The sequence below is a fragment of the Hypanus sabinus genome, chromosome 5 (genome assembly GCF_030144855.1).
Source record: "Hypanus sabinus isolate sHypSab1 chromosome 5, sHypSab1.hap1, whole genome shotgun sequence".
Lineage (NCBI taxonomy): Eukaryota > Metazoa > Chordata > Chondrichthyes > Myliobatiformes > Dasyatidae > Hypanus > Hypanus sabinus.
Genome location: NC_082710.1, coordinates 105,270,842 through 105,295,557, shown reverse-complemented (window position 1 = coordinate 105,295,557; position 24,716 = coordinate 105,270,842). Strand labels below are relative to the sequence as shown.

The 24,716-nt window shown below is 40.0% G+C and overlaps 1 long non-coding RNA gene across 1 annotated transcript; it reads left to right on the top strand.

Moving 5' to 3' along the window:
- Positions 1–19,786: 19,786 nt before the first annotated feature.
- LOC132393743 (uncharacterized) lies at positions 19,787–22,984 on the top strand. The gene is made up of 3 exons (XR_009512067.1): positions 19,787–20,195; positions 21,291–21,375; positions 22,838–22,984. It is a non-coding gene; the product is annotated as an uncharacterized LOC132393743 (long non-coding RNA).
- The last annotated feature ends 1,732 nt before the right edge of the window (positions 22,985–24,716 follow it).

Sequence of the window (24,716 nt, the reverse complement as noted above, 5' to 3'; positions counted from 1 at the left end):
ATATGCATGAATACAATCAACACATGAACAGGACTCAGAGACCACTGTAATTAACATTCATTTTGGGTGTGTTGGTGGGAAGATCCAGGAATTTGAAAAAGTGCATTTAATTCAAAAGAAGCATTACGAGGGCATTGTAACTATAGAAATTGCCCCATTACCTTTGTTCCTTAATATATTAAAATGTGCTGTAATGTTGGATCATGAATCAATCTCTCTGTCTCTCTCTCTCTCTCTCCACATCTCCCACTCTCATTCTTTCCCTCTCTCTCTCACTCTCTTTCTATCTCTCTCTCTCTCACTTCCTCTCTTCTTCTCCCTCTCTCGCTCTCTTTCTCCCCCTCTCTCTCCCTCCCTCCTCTCCCTCTCCTCTCTCACTCTCTTTTTCTCACTCTCACCCTCTCTCTCCCTCTCCTTCCCTCTCCCTCTCTCCCTCCTCCTCTCTCTCTTTCTCTCTCTCCCTTTCACTCTCTCTTCCTCTCACTCTCTCTTTCTTGTGACTCTGAAGGCTGCCAATTTGTGTGTGTCCCAATTAAAGGTTTTTATGACTTGCATATCTACCAGCTGCGTGTCTCTAGTGACTTTGTTCACAGTTACATTAGCAAAAGATTGTCTAGAGACCATATAATGCACTGTGTGCTAAACGTGTTACTCTTCCGCTCCCCATTCATGAGCAGAACTTTCTTCCACATTGTTTCTTTCTTTCTTTTTCAATCTTTTTATTGAGTTTCATATATACATATAGAAAAAACATAACATAATAATAAATAGGTTATGAATACAATAGACTTGAAGTCGCATTAATAATAAGATAACAATATCCTATTAAACATCGACAAAAGAAAATACATTAATCAATCAAGTCCATATGATTATATATGAAAAAAACAAAAATAATCGTCAAAAGAAGAAAAAATTTGAAAATATGTGAAAAATATATATTGAGAAAAAAAAACACTAAACTAAACTAACATGGGCAATAATAATAGTTTACAAGTATATGATAGTGTCAAAAAACTCTGGAACTCCATACCTGAACAAGAATAAGCAGAAAGAAGGTCTGGAAAAGGCCAAATTAATTCATATGAAAGTGTCAAATGAACGGTCCCCAAGTTTCTTCAAATTTAATTGATGAGTCAAAAATAGTGCTTCTAATTTTTTCCAAGCTCAGATAAGAAATAGTTTGAGAAAACCACTGAAACGTGGTAGGAGGATTTACTTCTTTCCAGTTTTGTAATATAGACCTTCTGGCCATTAATGTTACAAAAGCAATCATTCGTCTGATTGAAGGGGAAAACTGATTACCATCCTCATTTGGTATACCAAAAATTGCAGTAATAAAATGAGGTTGTAGATCGATATTCCAAATTGAGGAAATGGTAGTAAATATGTCCTTCCAATAGTTATGTAAAGTGGGACATGACCAAAACATATGGGTCAATGAAGCCACTTCTGAATGACATCTGTCACATTGAGGGTTAATATGAGAATAGAATCGAGCAAGTTTATCTTTAGACATATGAGCTCTATGTACAATTTTAAATTGTATTAAAGCATGTTTAGCACATATAGAAGAGGAATTAACCATTTGTAAAATTTTTTCCCATTTATCTGTTGATATATTATATCGAAGTTCTTTTTCCCATTCTTGTTTAATTCTAACTGATATTTCTGGTTGTATCTTCATAATCATATTATAAATAGCTACTAATCCCTTCTGACAAGGATTTAAGGTAAAAATCAAATCTGAAAAATCCATTGAAGTTGAATTGGGAAAAGATGGTAGAACTTTATGTAAAAAATTTCTAATTTGTAGATATCTGAAAAAGTTAGATTTAGGTAATTTAAATTTGTTGGAAAGTTGGTCAAAAGACATCAAAGTACCTTCAAAAAAAAGATCACGAAAACATTTTATACCTTTCCTTTTCCATATGCTAAAAGCTTGATCTGTCAAGGAAGGTTTGAAAAAAAAATTAAGTAAAATAGGGCTATCAAGAACAAAGTTTTTCAGAGTAAAAAACTTACGAAATTGAAACCAAATTTGTAATGTATGTTTGATAACAGGATTAGATATCTGTTTATTGAATTTAACTAAATCAGTAGGAAGAAAAGAACCAAGAACGGAGAATAGAGAATATCCCTTTACCTCATCACATTCCAAATTTACCCACTGTGGGCACAATGGTGAATCCAAATCTAATTTCCAATATATTAGATTACGAATATTATTCGCCCAATAGTAAAATCTTAAATTAGGTAAAGCTAAACCACCAACTTTTTTAGATTTCTGTAATTGCCTTTTACTTAACCTGGGGTTTTTATTTTGCCACACAAATGAGGAAATTTTTGAATCAATGTTGTCAAAAAAAAATTTAGGAATAAAAATTGGTAAGGCTTGAAATAAATATAAAAATTTCGGTAAAATCATCATTTTAATAGCATTAATCCGACCAACTAATGATAAGTATAAGGGAGACCATCTTGTAGTAAGTTGTTGAATTTGATGAAGCATAGGTAAGAAATTCAGTCTAAATAAATCTTTATATTTCTTGATAATTTTTATACCTAAATAGATAAAGTTATCAGTAACAACTTTAAATGGTATCCTATCATTCAATAAAGTTTGCGCATTTAAGGGGAATAATTCATTCTTATCCAAGTTTAATTTATAACCAGAAAAACTACCAAATTGAGCCAACAAAGATAAAATAGCGGGAATAGATCTGTCAGGATCAGAAATATATAACAGCAAGTCATCAGCATAAAGTGATAACTTGTATAACTTCTCATTACGGGTAATACCAAAAATATTAGGAGATTCACGAATAGCAATGGCTAAAGGTTCTAATGCGATATTAAATAATAAAGGATTTAATGGACAACCTTGTCTCATACCACGAGATAATTGAAAAAAAGAGGATCTGTAATTATTTGTAAGAACAGAAGCAACAGGTTTATAATATATTAATTTAATCCATGATATGAAATTAGGGCTAAAATTAAAATTTCTCAATACATTAAATAAGTATGTCCATTCAACTCTATCAAAAGCTTTTTCAGCATCTAATGAAATAATACATTCTGGGGTTGTGGGTGATGGAGTATAAATTATATTAATCAATTTTCTGACATTAAAAAAGGAATACCGATTCTTAATGAAACCAGTTTGGTCTTCTGAAATAATCTGTGATAGTACTCTTTCTAATCTAATGGCTAAAATTTTTGTAAGAATCTTAGAATCTGCATTTAATAATGATATAGGGTGGTAAGATGCACATAAATTAGGATCTTTATCTCTTTTAAGAATTAGAAAGATAGTAGCTTCATAAAAAGATTGAGGTAATCTCTTCTTAGCAAATGCATCATTAAAGATTTCACATAACCAAGGGGAAAGCAAAGAAGAAAAAGTTTTAAAAAATTCTACAATATAACCATCAGGGCCAGGAGCTTTCCCTGAGTTCATTGATGAGATAGCCTCTCCTATTTCAGCCATAGAGATGGGAGCATCGAACAAGCTACCATCTTCATCTGTCAGTTTAGGAATAATCAAATTGTTAAAAAAATTATCCATCATGGACAGGTCACCATCAAATTCTGATTGATATAAAGATTTATAAAAATCTTGAAAAGTGTTATTGATTTCTTTATGATCAGTAGTTAGATTACCGTTTTGTTTACGAATTTTAATAATTTGTCGCTTAGTTGAAATAGCTTTTAATTGATTAGCTAACAGTTTACCAGTTCGATCACTATGAATATAGAATTGAGCCCTGGTCCTAATTAATTGATTTTCAATTGAAGAAGATAATAATAAGCTATGTTCCATTTGAAGCTCAAATCTCTTCTTATAAAGTTCTTTGGTAGGAGTCTTATCAATTTCCTTAATTTTATCCACTAATAAAGCAATATCTAAATATCTTTGTTTTCTTTTACCAACGGAATATGAGATAATTTGTCCACGGATAAAAGCTTTAAAAGAGTCCCAAAGTATTCCTCTGTCAATTTCTTCAGTATAGTTTGTTGAGAAAAACAAGTCAATTTGCTGTTTTATGTAGGTGATAAATTCTGGGTCTTGAAGCAAAGTAGCATTACGTTTCCAAGATCTAGTATTATTGGAAAAGTTCGAAAACTTAATAGATAACTTCAAAGGTGCATGATCCAAAATAGTAATAGAATCATATTTACAATCAATAACATCCGTTAATAACCGATGATCAATAAGGAAATAATCAATTCTAGAATAACTATGATATACATGTGAAAAAAAAGAAAATTCTTTATCTTTAGGGTTCAAAAACCGCCATATTTCAGTAATTCCCGAATCAACCATGAAAGAATTAATAAGTAAGGCTGATCTATTCGGAAGAGTTCGGATAGGTTTAGATCTATCCATCGAAGGATTCAAACAACAATTAAAATCTCCACCCATTATCAACATATATTCATTTAGATTAGGAAGGGAAGTAAATAAACGTTTAAAAAATTTTTCCCACATTGTTTCAAGTTCAAGTTGAATTGCCATTCAATCATGGATGTGTATACAGCTAACAGAACAGTGTTCCTCTCAATCAGGGTGAAAAAAACACACTACATACAGTGGACACAGCACATACATCACAAAAATAACATTAACTCACGTTGCTGAGTGGCATGGCCTGAAGAATGATGGGCTGTTGCCTTGAAGCCACGTATCTGCTAGAACAGATCTGCAGCAATTCCTCATTTGGCACTGTAAATCCAGCTTGACATCCAGGGAACAAATAGCGGAGACCAGCATCAACAGGAAAGCCGGTCTGCAGGGAGCAACCCCCAAACCAGCGCTAATTCCAGTGTGCCCACCATCCCTCTGCTCTCTCCTGGGTGGCCATAACAGGTACCGCTCCTGGAACAGACTGATTCACAGTCCTCCATCTGGACCTGATGCAAACACAGTCGACACCTTTTAATAGGTGCAGGCTGCCGCTCTTTATGTGTGATTAGTCACATATGAGTGGGCCTTCTGATAAGGCGGAGTGACAATAAGCTGTGAGCTCAGCTCAGGGTAGACAAGCAATCACGTAAATGAGAAAAGCACTCTAAGTTACTGATGCAGCCTTGCAGTAGAAACCATTGGTGAAGGATAATGTGGCACGAAGATCCCCAGGACTCTTTTCAGACTCATCGCCATCATCATGAGATTCCATGTCATGTGACGTAGGCGGTCATAGTCTTGGCCATGACTGCCCTTGGCAACATTTTCTACAGAAATTGTTTGCCTTTGCCTTCCTCTGGCCAGTGTCTTTACAAGGTGTGTGACCCCAGCCATTATCAATAGAGACTGTCCGTCTGGTGTCAGTGGTGGCAAAACCAGGATTTGTGATCGGCACCAACTGCTCATATGACAATCCACCACCTTTCATGGCTGCTTCACATGATGCTGATTGGACGGCTAGGTAGGTGACACAACTTGCCCGAGGGTGACCTGTAGGCTAGCGGATGAGAGGAGCATCTTACACTTCCTTTGGTAGAGACTTATCTCCACCTTGATACCCAATCTTTTCGGCCTGTTCTGACTAGCAACATAATTTTCATGTTTGTTATGTGTATGCTGTTTAATTACACAAAATGACTGCTTTAACTGCAAAGCTTTTTCTTATCAAGCTCCTTAAATATATGTAGCATTTCACGAAAGGGAAAAGGGGATGGTGGAGCAGGATAAACCAAAGAAGGGAGGGAGACTGTAACAAGGTAAAGTGATGGATTTTTTAAGCTGTTTTCCAACTAAAGGAGAGAGACGGGGTTGTCTTAATGAATCCATATCTGTTGCACTTTGACCAATAATTTCCCAGGGCTTTGGAGGTAACCTTGTGCCGCTGGTGGGTAGTTAGTTGCCTAGTTACTGCACAAGAAATTGGGGTTAAAGGGTAGATAATTGACTAAGACAATGTGACTCGTGTTGTTCCTTGAGGATCTGTTCTGGGCCACCAGCTTTTTATTCAATATTAATTTTGTGGATGAAGAAAGTGGAAGAAGACTTGAAACTGCTCCCCCGAAGGTGGATACTGGTGAATTGAAATATTCAAAAATCATTTCTACATATATTTTTTCTTGCAAGTCTCTTAAGGATAGAACTCAACTGTGGGTAAATGGAAATGCATAGTAGGACAAGCTCAGAAGCTGCATAGTGTACTCTCCTTGCAAGTGTAAATTATTTCTCACTATAAAAGCTTTATTGTTGTCTCATAGCAGATCTAGGCTGCATACTAACATTAGGGAGGGAATAAACTACACAATTAATGTGAAGATTAATTGTGTGGACAGCTGAATAGGTATCAAGGTTAGTCACTATTGATCTGCATTATGGAGTGTCACACATTCAATTCTTCATCAGAATGTTTTGGGTGGACTTGAATTGAGAGTTTAAGTAGGGCATCACATAGAATAACAATCATTGTGAACTGTCTATCTAACTTTCATTTCAGAGGGGGGATTCTGGAAAAGCAGCCTTCATTAAGGACCACCCCCTCATCCAGGACATGCTCTCTTCTCACTGCTACCATCAGGAAGAAGGTACGGGAGCCTTAGGTCTCACACCACCAGGTTAAGGAACAGTTATTAACCATCAACCACCAGGCTCCTAAACCAACATGGGTAACTTCACTATACTAGAACACTGAACTGATTTCTGATCATAACCTATGGACTCACTTTCAAGGACTCTACAGCTCATGTACTCAGTATTACTTATTTATTATTATTTTTCTTTGCATTTGCACAGCTTGTCCTCTTTTGCACACTGGTTGCTTGTCAGCATAGTTTTTCATTGATTTCTATTGCATTGCTTTGTTCTACTGTGAATACCTGCAAGAAAATGAACCACAGTATTGTACTTGGTGGCATATTGGTACTTTAATAATAAATTTACTTTGAACTGTGAACTTTGAACTTTAAAAGATGAAAATGAAAATGTGAAATTCCCTGCAGATAAATCAATAAATAAAATGCTATTGTGCCACAATAAGTGCCTGTTTACCTGTCTACATGCACAATACTCTCTCTATCATTGTGACAGTATATTTTATATTGAGCTTTTTTTTCTTTTGTACTGTCTCAATGTACTTATATCTGGACATCTGTCTGGGTGGCATGCAAGCAAAAGCTTTTCACTGTATCTCTCTGTCTTTACTAATAATTAACCAATTCTATTTCCAATTGCACTTGCGTCCCTGATGGATATAACTAGTTAATGGCCAAGTGATAAACCAAGTACACTGACTCAGACCAGTCAGTGAAAACACACTCTAAGTTCAAAGTATTATCAAAGTATGTATACCTTATACAACCTTGAGATTCCTCTCCTAACAGGCTACCATAAAACAAAGACAGAACTCCAACAAGAAACATATATATAAAAAAGATAATTGAACGCTCAATGTGCATTGAAAAAAAAATCATGTGGAACGTAACCGCAGGGAAAGTAGTGTTTCTGAAATGAAGTCCACAAGAGAGCCAGATAATTCAGTACAGAGTCGAGTACACGTGGTGGAGCCACGATCGGAATTGGCTCATCTCTCGTCTTGGGTTCTGACACCCTGACCTTTACAATCTGGCCTGGTGCTTAAAACTCTGTTCAAACAACAGATTCTGCTGTTTGGATACACTGGATTTCGCCAGTCTCCATCTGAACATTGTGCTCAGTCACGTGAATACACTCTGGAACCCGGACACTGCGGCCTCGATTTGGCCGGTGCCCACTCTTCTATGTTCTTGCTGACAAATCCACTGCCTCTCCTCACCTCGGTTCTGCCACTTCGAATTGTCTCCAAGTACAAAGGGAAGATACAGACAATTATTTGTGATGATCATTTGCCAGAAAAAGTGTGGCTAACAAAGCATTTAGTTGCTCTCCTTGTTTCGTTAGCCACCAACCAGAAGTCACTGAAGTTCACCAGCAGCATTTTAAACCAGAAACGTCATGGATTTGTGGGTTCTAGTATAATACCTGACATTTGATCACTACATCCAGAATAATGTAGATTTTGGATGAAATATTACGGTGAAGAGCTGTGCATCCAATCCTACAAATGTTTAAATAACCTTGGTCATTTTTTTTTCTTCAGCGGTTTGAACGGGGCACAACTGCGCAAGTGCATGGAGGTCATCCAGCGAGAACAGCGAGAAGAGCTTAAAAAGAAGACAGATTTATACAGCGAGCGTCAGAGTAGAGGGAGACAGAGTAGGAAGGCTTTGGCTCAATGGGGCTTCAGCGATAAAGGGTTGAGGCGAGTTAGGTTATCCGTGTAGAATACAGACAGGAAATATGTGTGTGAGGCCGGTGTTCTGTGCTCGGTGTCAGAAGTGGGAAGTCTTGGAGACTCCCAGCCTCCCAGATGGCCACATCTGCACCAGGTGCATCAAGCTGCAGCTCTTTAGGGACCGGGTTAGGGAACTGGAGATGCAACGTGATGACCTTCGTCTGGTCAAAGAGTGTGAGAAGGTGACAGAGAGGAGTTATAGGTAGGTCACGCTGGGACCACAGGAGATAGATAAGTGGGCAACAGTCGGTCAGGAGAGGGAAGAACAAGAGAGGAAGAGGATGGCGGCAGTAATAGGGGACTCTATAGTTAGGGGGGAATACAGGCGATTCCATGGATGCAGAAAAGAAACACGGATGGTAGTTTGCCTCCCAGGTGTCAGGGTTAGGATGTTTCTGATCGCATCCATGATAACTTGAAGTGGGAAGGAGAGCAGCCAGAGGTCGTGGTACATATTGGGACCAACAACATAGATAGGAGAAGGGAGGAGGTCCTGAAAACAGACTGCAGGGAGTTAGGAAACTACTTGAGAAGCAGGACCTCAAAGGTAGTAATCTCAGGATTACTGCCTGTGCCACACGACAGTGAGAGTAGGAATAGAGTGAGGTGGAGGATAAATGCGTGGCTGAGGGATTGGAGCAGGGGGCACGGATTCAGATTTCTGGATCATTGGGACCTCTTCTGGGGCAGGTGTGACCTGTACAAAAAGGACATGTTACACTTGAATCCCAGGGGGACCAATATCGTGGTGGGGAGGTTTGTTAAGGCTATTGGGGAGATTTTAAACTAGAATTGCTGGAGGGTGGTAACTGAACTGAACTGACAGAGGGCAAAGGGAGGTTGGCTCACAAAGAGACAGTCTGAAAGGGAGGATAGGCAGGTGATAGAGAAGAGACGCGCTCAGACCGATGGTTTAAGATGTGTCTATTTTAGTGCAAGGAGTATTATGAACAAAGCAGATGAGCTTAGAGTGTGGATCAGTACTTGGAGCTATGATGTTGAGTCCATTACAGAGACTTGGATGGTGCAGGGGCAGGAATAGCTACTTCAAGTACCCGACTTTATCTTTTTCAGAAAGGACCGGGAGGGAGGCAAAAGAGGTGGGGGCGTGGCACTGTTCATTAGGGATAGTGTCACGGCTGCAGAACAGGAAGAAGTCATGGAGGGATTGTCTACGGAGTTTCTGTGGGTGGAAGTTAGGAACAGGAAGGGGTCAATAACTCTACTGGGTGTTTTTTATAGACCACACAATAGTAACAGAGACATCGAGGAACCATAGAACATTACAGCACAGTATAGGCCCTTCAGTCCTCCATGTTGTGCCAACCTATATAATCCTTAAAAAAAAGTATTAAACCCACACTACCGCATAATTCTCTATTTTTTTTTCATCATGTATCTGCCCAAGATTCTCTGAAATACCCCTAATGTTTTAGCCTCCACCACCATCCCTGGCGAGTCATTCCAGGCACTCACAACCCTCTGTGTAAAAAACTTACTCCTGATGTCTCCCCTAAGCTTCCCTCTCTTAATTTTGTACAAATGCCCTTTGCTATCAGTGCCCTGGGAAACAGGTACTGACTATCCACCCTATATATGCCTCTCATAATCTTGTAGACCTCTCATTCTTCTACACTTGAAAGAGAGAAGTCCCAGCTCTGCTAACCTTGCTTCATATGACTTGTTCTCCAAACCAGGCAACATCCTGGTAAATCTCCTCTGCACACTCTCCATAGCTTCCACATCCATCCTATAATGAGGTCACCATAATTGAACACTAAGTGTGGTCTCACCAGAGATTTGTAGAGTCGCAACATGACCTCTCTACTCATGAACTCAATCCCCCTATTAATGAAGCCTAGCATCCCATAGGCCTTCTTAACTACCTTATCAACCTGTGCAGCGACCTTGAGGGATGTATGGATTTGAACCCCAAGGTCTCTTTGTTCATCCACACTCTTAAGAAACAGACCATTAATCCTGTACTCAGTCTTCTGGCTTGTCCTTCCAAAATGCATCACCTTACACTTATCCAGATTGAACTTCATCTGCCACTTTTCTGCCCAACTTTGCATCCTGACTATATCCTCTTGTAACCTTCGACCACCTACAGCTCCATCCACAACTCCTCCAATCTTCGTGTCATCCGCAAACTTACTCACCCATCCTTTGGCCTCTACATCCAGGTCATTTCTAAAAATCACAAATAGCAGGGGTCCCAGGACAGATCCCTGCAGCACTCCATTAGTCACTGACCTCCAGGCAGAATACTTTCCTTCCACAACTACCATCCACTTTCTTCCTTTAAGACAATGTTTTTTATCCAAGTAACATCCAAGTAGGAGTAGATAGGGAGACAGATTCTAATAATAATAACAGGGCTGTTGTGGTGGGGGATTTTAATTTCCCAAATATTGATTGGCATTTCCCTAAAGTGAGGGGTTCAGGGTTGAGTTTGTTAGATGTGTTCAGAAAGGTTTCTTGACATAATATGTAGATAAGCCTACAAGAGGAGAGGCTGTACTTGATGTCGTATTGGGAAATGAACCTGGTCAGGTGTCAGGTCTCTCAATGGGAGAGCATTTTGGAGATAGTGATCACAACTCCATCTCCTTTACCATAACATCGGAGACGGATAGGAGCAGATAAATTAAGAAAGCAGTTAATTGGAGTAAGGGGAAATATGAGGCTATCAGGCAGGAACTTGGAAGCATAAACTGGAAACAGATGTTCTCAGGGAAACGTATGGAAGAAAATGTGGCAAATGTTCAGGGGATATTTGCGTGGAGTTCTGAATAAGTATGTTCCAATGAGACAGGGAAAGGATGGTAGGGTACAGGAACTGTGGTGTACAAAGACTGTTGTAAATCTAGTCAAGAAGAAAAGAAGAGCTTATGAAAGTTTTAGAAAACTAAGTAATAATAGAGATCTAGAAGATTATTAGGCGAGCAAGAAGGAGCTTCAGAATGAAATTAGGAGAGTCAGAAGGGGCCATGAGAAGGCCTTGGCAGACAAGATTAAGGAAAACACCAAGGCATTCTACAGGTATGTGAAGAGCAAGAGGATAAGGCATGAGATAATAGGATCAATGAAGTGTGACAGTGGGGAAGTGTGTATGGAACTGGAGGAGATAGCAGAGGTACTTAATGAATACTTTGCTTCAGTATTCACTACAGAAAAGGATCTTGGCGATTGTAAGGATGACTGAAAAGCTTGCGTATATAAATACTAAGGAAGAGGATGTGCTGGAGCTTTTGGAAAGGATCGAGTTGGATAAGTCACCAGGACTGGATGGGATGTACCCCAGGTTCTGTGGGAAGCAAGGGAGGAGATTTCTGAGCCTCAGGTAATGATTTTTGCATCATCAATGAGGACGGGAGAGGTTCCAGAGGATTGGAGGGTTGTGGATGTTGTTCCCTTATTCAAGAAAGGAAGTAGAGATAGCCCAGGAAATTATAGACCAGTGAGTCTTATTTCAGTGGTTGGTAAGTTAATGGAAAAGATCCTGAGAGGCAGGATTTATGATTATTAGGAAAGGTATAATATGGTTAAGAATAGTCAGCATGGCTTTGTCATAGGCAGGTCGTGCCTTACCAAGCTTGACTGAATTGTTTGAGGATGTGACTAAACACATTGATGAAGGTAAAGCTGAAGATGTAGTGTATATGGATTTCAGCAAAGCATTTGATAAGGTACCCCATGTAAGGCTTATTGAGAAAATAAGGAGGCATGTGATCCAAGGGGATATTGTTTTGTGGATCCAGAACTGGCTTGCCCACAGAAGGCAAAGAGTGGTTGTAGACAGGTCATATTCTGCAGTGGTGTGCCTCTGAGATCTGTTCTGGGACTCCTATTCTTTGTGATTTTTATAAATGACCTGGATGAGGAAGTGGAGGGATGGGTTAGTAAATTTGCAGATGACACAAAGGTTGAGGGCGTTGTGGATATTGTGGTGGGCTGTCAGAGGTTACAGCGAGACATTGATAGGATGCAAAACTGGGCTGAGAAGTGGCAGATGGAGTTCAACCCAGATAATTGTGAGGTGGTTCATTTTGGTAGATCAAATATGATGGCAGAATTTAGCATTAATGGTAAGTCTCTGGGCAGTGTGGAGGATCAGAGTGATCTTGGGGTCCGAGTCCATAGGACACTGAAAGCTGCTACGCAGATTGACTCTGTGATTAAGAAGTCATACGTTGTATTGACCTTCATCAACCATGGGATTAAGTTTAAAAGCCGAGAGGTAATGTTGCAGCTATATAGGACCCTTGTCAGTCCCCACTTGGAATACTGTGCTCAGTTCTGGTTATCCTGCCATAGGACGGACGTGGAAACCATAGAAAGGGTGCAGAGATTTACAAGGATGTTGCCAGATTGGGGAGCATGCCTTATGAGAATAGGTTGAGTGATCTGAGCCTTTTCTCCTTGTAGTGACGGAGGATGAGAGGTGACCTGACAGAGGTGTGTAAGATGATGAGAGGTATTGATCATGTGGACAGTCAGAGGGTTTTTCCTGGGGCTGAAATGGTTAGCACAAGAGGGCACAGTTTTAAAGTTCTTAGAAGTAGTTACAGAGGAGAAGTCAGGAGTAAGTTTTTACTCAGAGAGTGGTGAGCATGTGGAATGGGCTGCCGGTGGTGGAGGTGGAAATGATAGGGTCTTTTAAGAGACTCCTGGATGGGTACATGGAGCTTAGAAAAATAGAGGGCAATGGGTAAGCCTAAGTAGTTCTAAGGTAAGGACATGTTCAGCATAACTTAGTGGGCTGAAGGGCCTGTATTATGCTATTGGTTTTCTATGCTTCTATGTCATGACTATCTGTAAGAACTGAATGTATCATTATAGTATACCCCAATACTCTTTTGCCCAAGATCCTGCAATTTGGTTGAGAGCTACTAACATCAATAAAGCAGATCATATATCCAGTTTTATAATGTTGCTAATGGGGGTTTATTATATGCAAATTAACTGCAATAATTCCTACAACAGAGGGAAAATTCCATAAATGGGAATTCATCTGGGGTGTTCCCAATCATGAAAGGTACCATGCAAATGCATTTTAATGGCATACAACAGTATATTCACAAATGTGTTTACATTCATCCATTCTGTCTTATAAATCAGGTGATTCTTCCTTTGTTATGACAGTTTCATCCTTGTTTACTTCTGCTCCCACGAGCTGCCATTGAAAGAAAACTGAGCCTCATTGTGCCTTCTACTGCAAAGTCACAAATATAATTCCCCAGTCAATTATTGTAAGTCTTTTCAGTTTGCAATGGGAATCAGCACTCTGGTCCTTTGGATGGCAAAAAAATGCTTTATCCTTAAATCTCATTTGAATCTGCATTCCACATCAGAAAAGTATTGCAAGTAGTTGATAAAATTCACCTCAGGTTTCTCTGAATATCTTTGCTCCTGTTGTGGCATTATCAAAAGAATACTAAAAAATTAAATCACTGATCTGTCAAGAGACTTGTAGGTAGGTATCGCACTGATACTGTTGAATGGTTTACAGCAGCAATTTTTTTTTGCTGTCTCTGTGGGCTCCCAAACTTTTTTACACCTGGAACCAACACCATTAAGCAAGTGGTCTTTGCACCTCATGTTTGGAATTCCATGACATGACCAGGATTTGATAAAGCTGCAGAAAGTTGCAAGCTCTACTAGCCTCCGTGGTATCCCAGACATCTTCAAGAAGCAATGCCTCAGAAGGCAGCATCCATCATTAAGGAGCCCCATCACCCAGGACATGCCCACTTCTCACTGCTACCATCAAGAAGGAGGTACAGGAGCTCAAAGACACACACTCAGCATTTCAGGATAAGCTTCTTCCCCTCCACCATCAGAATTTTCAATGGACATTGAGCACAACTTTGGTAATTTTTCCCTCTTTTTCAAAATCTATTATACAATAAAACTTGACAAGCTATACAGTTTTCACATCACTATACACGAGTTATCAAAGTTCAAAATATATTTATTATCAAAGTATGTATACATTATACAACCTTAAGATTTGGCTCTTTACAGGCAGCCACAAAACAAAGACATCCAAAAGAACTCATAAACAAGGATGAGATTTCCATGTAGTCTTTTGTAATAACACTAGCTTTTTAAGTTTCTTTTAAACAAAAAGACTGTCAAACACCCAATGCATAGAGAGAAAAAACAACAAATTGTGCAAGCAATTAAAGTAAGCAAATAGCATTTAGAACGAAACTGAGTACTCAGACATGAAGCCCAGAACTTTCACTAAATAATATAAATACCAAATTGTTTACTTTTAAAACAAAAGCAAAGGACAATTATCTTGGATCCAAGTTTTGCATCTGTGGTGGACATATACCTCTTGCCTCCAAATTTGGAAAGACTTCCTCAATGATAATTTTGTTAGTGACAATTCCCCTCTTCCAATCCCTGTTGTAATTTTATTGAGATACAACACGAAATAGGCCCTTCTGGTCCTTCGAGCATGCCACCCAGCGATCCCCTGATTTAATCCTAGCCTAAACACATGACAACTTACCAATGACAATGAGGCCCTTGGACTGAGGGAGGAAACCAGAGCACCCAGAGGAATCCCATGCGGCAACGGAGAGAACGTACAAACTCTTTACAGGCAGTGGTGGGAATTGAACCCCAGTCATCTGTACCGTAAAGCATTGTGCTGACCACTGCACTACCACGCCATCCATAATTAGGGTCTCTAACCTCCAGCAATTGTGATGTCATCAACAAATCAACTTAAATGAAACCAAGATAGCTCGATTTTTAAAAAAAGTACATTGACCTCCATAAAATATCTAATTTCCAAATATGACTAAGTGAAGGCTGCAATATCAAAAACAATTTAACAGATTAAAACTAATGACATCCATTATACTTTAAGGTATGGTGGAAATAAAATATTCATAAAATGATGCTTTTAGAGCTAAGCAGTAAATGTGACAGTATGCTATTAAAATTTCAATCATAGCTTATTTGATTTTCGCAATATTTAACAGTGAGTCAAATTCTTAAGGTTGCTGAGGTCAAATGATCCTTACTTCCCTTGGAGAGGAATGGCGAAGTGCAGACTCCGGAGGAGGAACTTTCCATGAAACTCCGAACGAGTCTCTATGTGTTTATGCAGTAATGTGCTGACAATAACAAATCCGTAGAGGAGATCACCCCATCCTGACAACTCTCTGACATGATTTTTGCCAACCAAGTACTAGTTCAAGAACTCTAAACTATTGAGTATAGTATGGGATTCATGACGAGACAGACAAAGCAGGAAGAGTGGAGATTCAAGAAAACTTCCTGCAGGTTTCAGGTGTAACTTCAAGTGTCTTGGAGAATTTTGACTTGTACTCAAATTGTTTGGTGAGGTCTGTCAGATAAGAATATTACACTTTTATCACATCATTATCCACACTATGATTTCACAATTTTTATTTGAAAGCTGGTGATATTACAAAAGGCTACACTGAAATCAGATAAATGTTTAAAAAATAACCAAACCGACTGATATCTCAGGCAGAACAGAAGACTTTAAACAGTGATACCCCTCGTTAGTGAAGACAGTGACAAATATGTTTGGATCTTTACATTTTATTCTCCTCTATCTTCTATTGCAAATGTAAATTCTGTATTCACTGAACAGCTTTCTGCTGCTATCTGATTAGATAACATCGACAATGGGAACTGGCTCAAATGCAAAGCTGTTTTATTTGGTCGAGCCCTTCACACAGATTAAATATGGGGATTAATTACCCTCCCTGATCCCACTGACTTACTGCTCTTCCCTGTTCTGGAATGATGGGAAGGATATGTTGTTCTTTCTTCTACTTGCATGCTAGAATTTGCCTGCAAAATGAATCAAAGTCATTCAAGATTCAAAGATTCAGAGTACATTTCCAATCCATGGAAGTATAAATTGTACACCTTGAAATTTGTCTGCTTACAGGGAGCCACAAAAGCAAGAAACCCAAACAAACCAATTTAAAAAAAGACCGAAAACCACTGTACAGAGAAAGATGGGAAAAAACCCGCACATCATGCAAACAATACAAGCAAGCCAACAGCATCCTGAACCAGAATGATACCCAGATCCATTCCGCAGCAGCTGGAGTAGGCCCAAGCCTCAATCCCCGGTACACTGCGCCAGTGGGCCACAAACGCACAGCAGCCAGATCAGGTCACAGCCTCATCGCCATTCAGAAAGGAATAAACACTTGCGGGGAGTGAGTGGAATCAGCCTGACCATTGCTTCTGTACCCGACACCTGGGCTTCCAATCTATCTGAGCCGATGCTTATATTGTCCAAGCACTAGGTAGTGACACATTTCCGGACCCAGATCCAGACACCCTGATTGCTTGGGCCACCCAGCCCAAAGCCGTTCTCCATCTCACCCCCTCACACCCAGGTTAGGTGGAGGGCTATCGAAACTCCTCCACATCGATTCCTCTCCAAAACGCTCACTGTGTCACTGGCAGTGATACGAACTCCGTCTACGACCCCAGCTCAAACACATTGCCCCTTGCAATGCCTCAGCATGGCCTATCCCCCAAACCAGCCTCGCCTCTGCTTGCCTCCTCACTGTCTGCAGCAATAGTTCACCACAATTTGCTTCAGAAAAGATGCTACAAGTAATGTTCTTAGTCGAATCTCTTGCCTTACGATTTACCAGTAATTTGTCACACACCTTTGGTAGCGACATCTTAAACTAGCAGCCAGTTGCAGGTTTCCCGTTTGTTTGCTTATTTAGTTGTTTATTGGATTACAGTGTAGAATAGGCTCTTCTGGCCCTTCAAGCTGCAGCACACAGCAGCTCCTGAGTTAACCCTAGTCTAACCACAGGACAATTTACAATAGCCAATTAACCACCTACCAACTGGTAAGTCTTTGGACTGTGGGAGGAATCCGGAGCTCCCGGAGGAAACCCGAGCAGTCAAGGGGAGAACCTACAAACTCCTTACAGACTGAAGTAAGAATTGAACCCCGGTCGCCTGGACCGCACAGCATCATGACAACCACTAAGCTACTGTGCCACCCCTGTTAGGCCAGACCTCCTGAGAAATGGATCATGGGACCAGACAGATGAGTAATTCAATTTCATTTTAGGCTTTCTGACCTCTGCATCTACGGTGGAAAGTCTCCCTTGCCTCAGGCCTCCTCCTTCAACCATGTCTGATCATGAACAGTAGCTGTTTCAGCACCTGCATGCCTCTCCAGTTTCGGTGTACTGCTCTCAGAAGTTGCACAACCTGCCTGTTGTCTTGATTATGATCAGCCTGGCTTTTAGCTAGGTGGGGTGGTCTGATATCACAGCAGGTTTTCAGGATTTTTACAATGAGGCCATTTCATAAGTAATTTCTTTTGGGGGGCGTATTGCCTATGGACGAGTACTGAGTTTCTGTCAGAAATTTTGCATTTAACTCTGTAGGAGTCTTTGTGTGTTTGCAAGATTACAGAGTGCAATGCTGACAATAATACATATTCTGAGGCAAGACTTGGGGAAGGGAAGTGACAAATCATAGTGTGGTGAGGGGATTGATGGTGTGTGAAGAAGTTCAAGCCAAATGGTAATCATGCCTGGTGTCAGAGGCCAATGTTGATTAAGGGGAAAGTTCAGTGATTGGACACTGAAAATTGGGGCAGGATTATTGTGTGGGGTTGGATCTGGAGGAACATGTCCAAACTCACAAGGAATGGATTAAAAAAACACTTTCAAGGCTTCTCCTTAATTCTGCATTTCTCTAAATACCCAAAAAACCCCACCCACAGAAAATAAAGAGAGAAACTTTCTTTAAATGAAGCCACGTCCTTAAAGGAGTTCAACTGCTAACTTGTCTCTGGAGAAAAAAGTTGCTATGCGAATTTCATCTGACAAGAACGGGGTTTAAAATTTTTAATGCCTGTATTTTGTTGTATTTTTGACTCAAACCCTTAGCTGGTTAAAACTTCCTCTACAAATTATTTTACAGCCCTTTGGGGATTAAAATTTATTGTCAATAAGATTTTATTTATTATTTAATTTGCACTGAACATAAGAGCATTGCTGAAATTCTTACAGTACTCGCCCACCCCCCCCCAAAGCCAACTTCAGCCCACACAGTTCCTAAACGTGCCAAAAGAAAAAGAAATATTATGCTCAAACCAAGAATGACCACATATAAAGCTTGTTTTTTTAACATTTGAACAAATCATGGATTCTTTTTGGTTGAAAAAATTTGAGTGAAGCCAAATTTCTGTGATTTCTTCCTGCATTGAATTTCACCAACAAGGACAAGACATGCTCAAGCACAAATATGAAAGGCTTAGTGCTGTAGGAATTGTACACTCTTTGAAAGCAGTGAGCCCGTTCTGCACGTTGCGTTTAGTGATGGATCTTATCGGGCAAGCAGTACACTTCATAGCAGCGATTCATTTCTGATTCTGTTAATGCAACTACATATGGGTCAGCTGGCTTTGCAGTCTATTGCGAGCCTAATGGCAGGGTTACGCAACTAAAGATGACAGTCTCTTCTGGTGTGAGAATGATTTATTATTCTTATTAAAACAGGCTGTGAAATTCTGAGGTTTCTTTGGAAATTGATATCTAAAAGCTAGATATAAGGAAATGAATGTTATGCAGTTTGATTCAGAAAAAAAAGAGAAAATCTTTTTAAACCATATTTTACAGAAATGAGCTAAGCTTTTCCTCACAACCCTCAGTGTATCCCTGATCCAACCAGATGCTGCATCTTCTGCCAGTGTTAAATACACCAACCTGTGCATTAAATAGAACAGAAACAGGGTTAATCTTTCAATTCTAAGTCCTTTCATCTGACTTCAAGCATTAGTTAAGTTTCTCTTTCCACCGATGCTGTCTGGTCTGCTGAGAAATTCTAACATTTTCTATTTTAATTTCAGATTTGCAGCATTTGCAGTTTATCTTTTTGTTTTGAATTTTAATTTTTGTTCTGCATTGTCCAAGGTTTATCGATTCTCTTTCTCCATTTGATTAATCTTCCTACTTGCTTATTTCCCAGTCAACACTTTTTATTTTGATCAAGCGTTTTGGTTGGTCAACCACAGCTACAAATGCCTTGATATCAAAACCTTTGCAGTCACTTACAAACTTCTTGTCTCCACCCACTCCTGCCTCTGCAATGTCCTGGATACCATAGTCCACATGTTCTTCTCCTTCCTTCTTTGCTTCTTTCTCTCCTTTTTAATCTCCCTATTGTGACACTGCTTGTATTTTGGAATACGAGTTCTATCTGCTGCTGTCTCAACAGAGACACAGTAGCGTAGTGGCAAGCAAAATGCTTTACAGTACCTGCGACTTGGGTTCGATCCCTGCTGCTGCCTGTAAGGAGTTTCTACGTTCTCCCCGTGACCACATGGGATTCCTCCAGATGCTCCGGTTTCCTCCCACAGTCCGAAGAAAGACTGATTGATAGCTTAATTGATCATTATAAATTGTCCTGTGATTAGGCAAAGGTCAAATTGGGGGGGGGGGGGTGTTGCTGGGCAGCAAGGCTCGAAGGGCCGGCTCTGTGCCATATCTCAATAAATAAATAGATCTCTTCCTACCTTTAAAAGTCTGTTAAAAGCATCGGTTTATCCACTCAACAAGGAAAGCAACTAAATACTTTGTTAACCACACTTTTCTGGCAAACAATCATTGTAAGTAATACTCTGCAACTTCCCTTTGGACTTGGAGCAATTCAATGTGGAAGAAAGGAGGCAAAGCAAGGCGGCGGGCCGGTTGCCGAGAGCGTGGAAGAGCATGAAAGATCTGGCACAGGCTGAATCAAAGCTGCGGAGTACAGGCACCAAACGTGACTGAGCACCATCTGCAGATGGAGATTCACAGGCCAAAGAGAAGTCCGGCTTATCCAAGTGGCAGAACCTGTTGTTCAGATGGAGAGGTAAGCATTGGTCCGCATAGGAAAGGTCAGGGTGTCGGGGCCCGAGGCGAGGATCACCGCTCCACGATGTTTACTCAGCCTTACACTGAACTATGGGAATCTCTTTTCAGACTTCAGTTCAGAAACACTATTTGCTTGTGGTTACCGTTTGCATGAAGTTTTTATTCCATTGCACATTAGGTGGTCGACATTGGGTCTTTTTAATTCTTATTCTTTTATTTTCTTATGGACATGATGTGGTTTTTTTTCTGTGTACATTGTGTCTACATGGGGTTTTTTTTTATCGATTTCTTTGCTTTGTGGCTGCCGGTTAGGAGAAAATTCTCAAGGTTGAATAATGTAGACATTCTTTGATAATAAATGTACTTTGTACTTTTTTACTTTCTTCTCCTTTTCCATATTCTATGTTGCAGAGCTCTACCCCACCTGTAAGGAACCAGGGACGCAATTATTAACAGATAGTTACAACTTTGATACTTTGTTCCCTCTTCTTTTGAAATCTACAGAACTGGAAATATTTGTGACTGATCAGTTCAGTGACTAATTTCCATTGTCCAAGTTCACAGAGTTTTGGAAACCATTAGATAGATAGCCTTAGATTAGTGTGGTGACATTTTATCAGTAACATCACTTTCTTAAATGATTTCCATCATTTTGTAAAAGGATCCCAGCTAATAAAGATATATTTCCTGTTTGGTTTCATGAGTTTATGTATTAGATATATATCTTCCCCATCCCTTGGGACACAAAAGCCAGATGTTTGTAATTTATACCAAGCAAAAACAAAACTCGTTTAACATTTTATTCTGGAAATTCCTAAAGTATAAAGTAAGACATGATAAATTCTTGTGGCTTAAAACTGAACAACAAGACGGATATTTCTGTTTAGATCATTGAATAAGATAAATTGCTGTCTTTTCTTTTATATTGGTATTAATGCTTTGAAGCAAAGTTTTTATGTCCTAAAGAGATATATGAAGGGTACTCTTCTGATTGTTAAATTAATGTATTAAATCTGTCAATAAAATCCTTTGCTTCCTTTCTCTCTCATTAAATCATTATTGCCTTCTCAATAACTTCTGTACTTATTTTAAGTTTATCCCAGATTTGGAGTTTGCCCAAAGGAGACTCATGGCAAGAAAGCAGGACAAGGCTTATTGGTGTTTGTAGGAACTAAAAAGTAAGTGCAAACTCACAGAAAACTTTGTTAGAGGTGAGGTGCAGCTGGTTTCACGATGGCATGCAAATTGTGACCCTAACTAATGAATCTACCACAGAGCCTGTTTTAGCGAACACCAGAGTCAAATAAAGCTGCGTCAGCAACATAGGCTTCCTCTGGGTGCTGCGGTTTCCTCCCACATTCCCAAGAATGTGCAAAAGTTCTAAACACGTAAATAGAACCAAAGTGCCTAAGACTTTTGCACAGTACTATATCTGCCAACATGGAGCTGAGAGTGAGTTTGTAAATCTGGCAGGAGCAAAGAATGTTGGGAATAATGAGGGTGGAGCACCGCGGGTGGGGTGGACAGGTGGCAGATTCCCCTCTCCCTGCTGTCTTCCCACTCTCAGTCCACAATAGAAACCCCTATCGGAATCAAGTTTATCATCACTCACAAATGTCATGTGGCAGCAGTACAGTGCAATACATAAAATTTCCTCAATACTGTGCAAAAGGTTTCGGCTCCCTAGCTATAGATATGTGCCCAAGACATTTGCATGGTTTTGTATGATTAGAGTTGGTGAGTTGTGGGCACGCTGTATTGGTGCCAGCAATGTGGTGACACTTTGCAGGCTGCTCCAGCAGAGTCCTTGGACTGCCTCACCTCCCATGGACTTCCGACAGGACTGTAGTTGATCCTCGGTTTTAGTGGGAAAATGTTTAACCGGCAAGGACTTCTCTCCAGAACTAAGGTCCCCTGAATCTCCACCCCGATAAACATTAGCACAGAGACAAAGAAAAAGATGATTATCTCAAGAATCACCCTCTAAAGATGAACGTTGCCAGCTTTGGGCCAATTGATGAATAGGGTGTTTCAAGTCAACACTTCAACCTGGCACACTACTGATGGTCCACTGAACAGTAACGATGCCTGCCTGGGATTTGAATAACTTATAGCAGACACCCCAAGGCTGAAGAAAAATGCCACAAGTACCATTTCCCCAGATTCCTCCGAAGTCTGGGAAGGATGAACAAACTGATGGCAGTGCTCGTTGCCAGGCCAATATCACCAGCACTAAAGCTCTACTGGCTAGGTCGCAACATTCACATGCCCACTGCCAGAATTCCAAAACAAGCATTCTCCTCTGAGCTCTGTCACGGCAACTGTTCAATGTAATGTCAGAGAATTATTACAGCATACAACCTGAAATTTTTACGCTTCGCAGACATCCTCAAAACAGAATAAAATGCAAAAAATGAATGACAGAAAATTGTTAGAACACCAAATTGCCCTTACCCCTCATGCATAAGCAGCAGCAAAAGCACCAACCCTCTCCCCTCCCACTCCCTCCATTTGCTTCAGCAGAAGCATCAACCACCCCCCCAACAGGCAGCAATAGCAAGCCCCAAAGAGACCATGATCTAGAGTCCATCAACAACTACTGTCCGTCCCACCACTTTAGCATCTCTCATTCTTTTGCAGATGAGGGAGAGGGAGATATCGCTCCTGCGACAGTGAGAGGGGAGACCAACAGCTCGCTGTTTCCATGTTACAATAGCTTGACCAAATGGACAGAGGAAGTTATTCACGGATGTATTTTCTGATTCATGAATGATGCCAATTCCTTCATTTCACCTGACAACTTAAAACCTGTGATCATTTAAAGTGGAAAAGGGCATTTGATTTGATACCCTGAGGAAATGGAAAATATCCTAATTAGACCAGTGCTTCAAAAGCCCTGTGTATGCAGAGGAAGAAGTGTACCACCTCAAAGACTACACCCACCTTTACTGTCAGATCCTTCCTGACCCATGGATGGAAAAGGCTGCTGTTGTCACATTGGACTTTCACTCCCTCCTCTCAAAATATGCAAACCCAGACAAAATTCAAATTATCCTTAATCCCAAAGGGCCGCTTAAAAGGAAGTTTCTAAATTCTCATCACAGATGTTCTTGTTTCCATCTTGTGAATGAAACTATTCTAATAGGATTGTTCCCTGCAGCTGGTGGCCCAGTATCATCTCATTTCATAACCTACCTTGCCTCCCAATTCAATCTCAACAGTTTTTCTCGTACCAGCAGCTCATTACGTATATATAATCAGGGGAAAATCACAAAGCTATTGAGAAATTTCTGGTAAAGTCTTTGGCACCCTAACTATATATACCGCATGTGCCTAAGACTTTTGCATATTACTGAGTTTGGTAGCGTGGAGCAGAGAGCGAGTTTGTAAATCTGGCAGGAGCAAATGATGTTGGGACTGGGGAGGGTGTGGGACAGGTGGCAGAAAAGAGTACCAGAGTGGGGAATGATGATGATGATGATGTTGATAATAATAATAATAATAACAACAACTTTATTGTTCCCAAGTGGGGAATTCTTTCATTACAGCAGCAACATTTAAAAACACACTTAGCAGTGTACAGACTTAACTAATAATAAAGTACAGAATAATAATATATATACAATGATAAGACACCAGGCAGTAGGTTTATTGATTATTACAAAATATCTCTCTGGCACTTCCTGATCCCTCCCCTTTCACTTCCATTTACCCCAAACATGATTCCTCTCTCCCTGCGCCCTTCCCACTCTTAGTCCACAATAGAGACCAATATCGGATTCAAGTTTATCATCACTCGATCACTCACGTATGTTATAAAATCTGTTTTTTTGCAGCAGTAGTACAGTGAAGTTACATAAAATTACTATAGTATTCTGCAGAAGTCTTAGGCACCCTAGCCATATATATAGATTTGTGTTTGTGTGTGTGTGCCTAAGACTTTTGGACAGTATTGTAAAGTATATCACCAATGAGCCCATCACTTAAAGTTAAAATAAAACTAAGACGTATTCTCCTGGGTTCCTGTCTTTCTCTTTCAATTAGTTTTATGTTTTGGAGTTACAAAACGTAATATCTTGTGTCTCATCTGTAAACATTTTATCTTCAGTGTTTGCTCCTAAATGTGGTCAGTACATTGAATGAACTCAAATAAAACATGAATGTATAGTTCGTTTGTTTGTTTTATGCCTTGTCCTATTACGAGGTCTTTCCATGACCGTGTTTGTTTTTGGCAAATGTTTCTACAGAAGTGGTCTGTCATTGTCTTTTTCTAGGCAGTGTCTTTACAAGATGGGTGATCCCAGCCATTATCAGCGATTGTCTGCCTGGCATCAGTGGTCACATAACCAGGGCTTGTGATATGGGTCATATACCCATCCACCTCCTGCACCCATAGTTTCACATGACCCTGATGGGGGGGGGGGTGTTATGCAGGTGCTACACATTGCCTAAGGGTGACATGCAGGCTAGTGAAGGGAAGGAGTGCCTTATATCTCCTTTGGTAGAGACAAATCTCCAC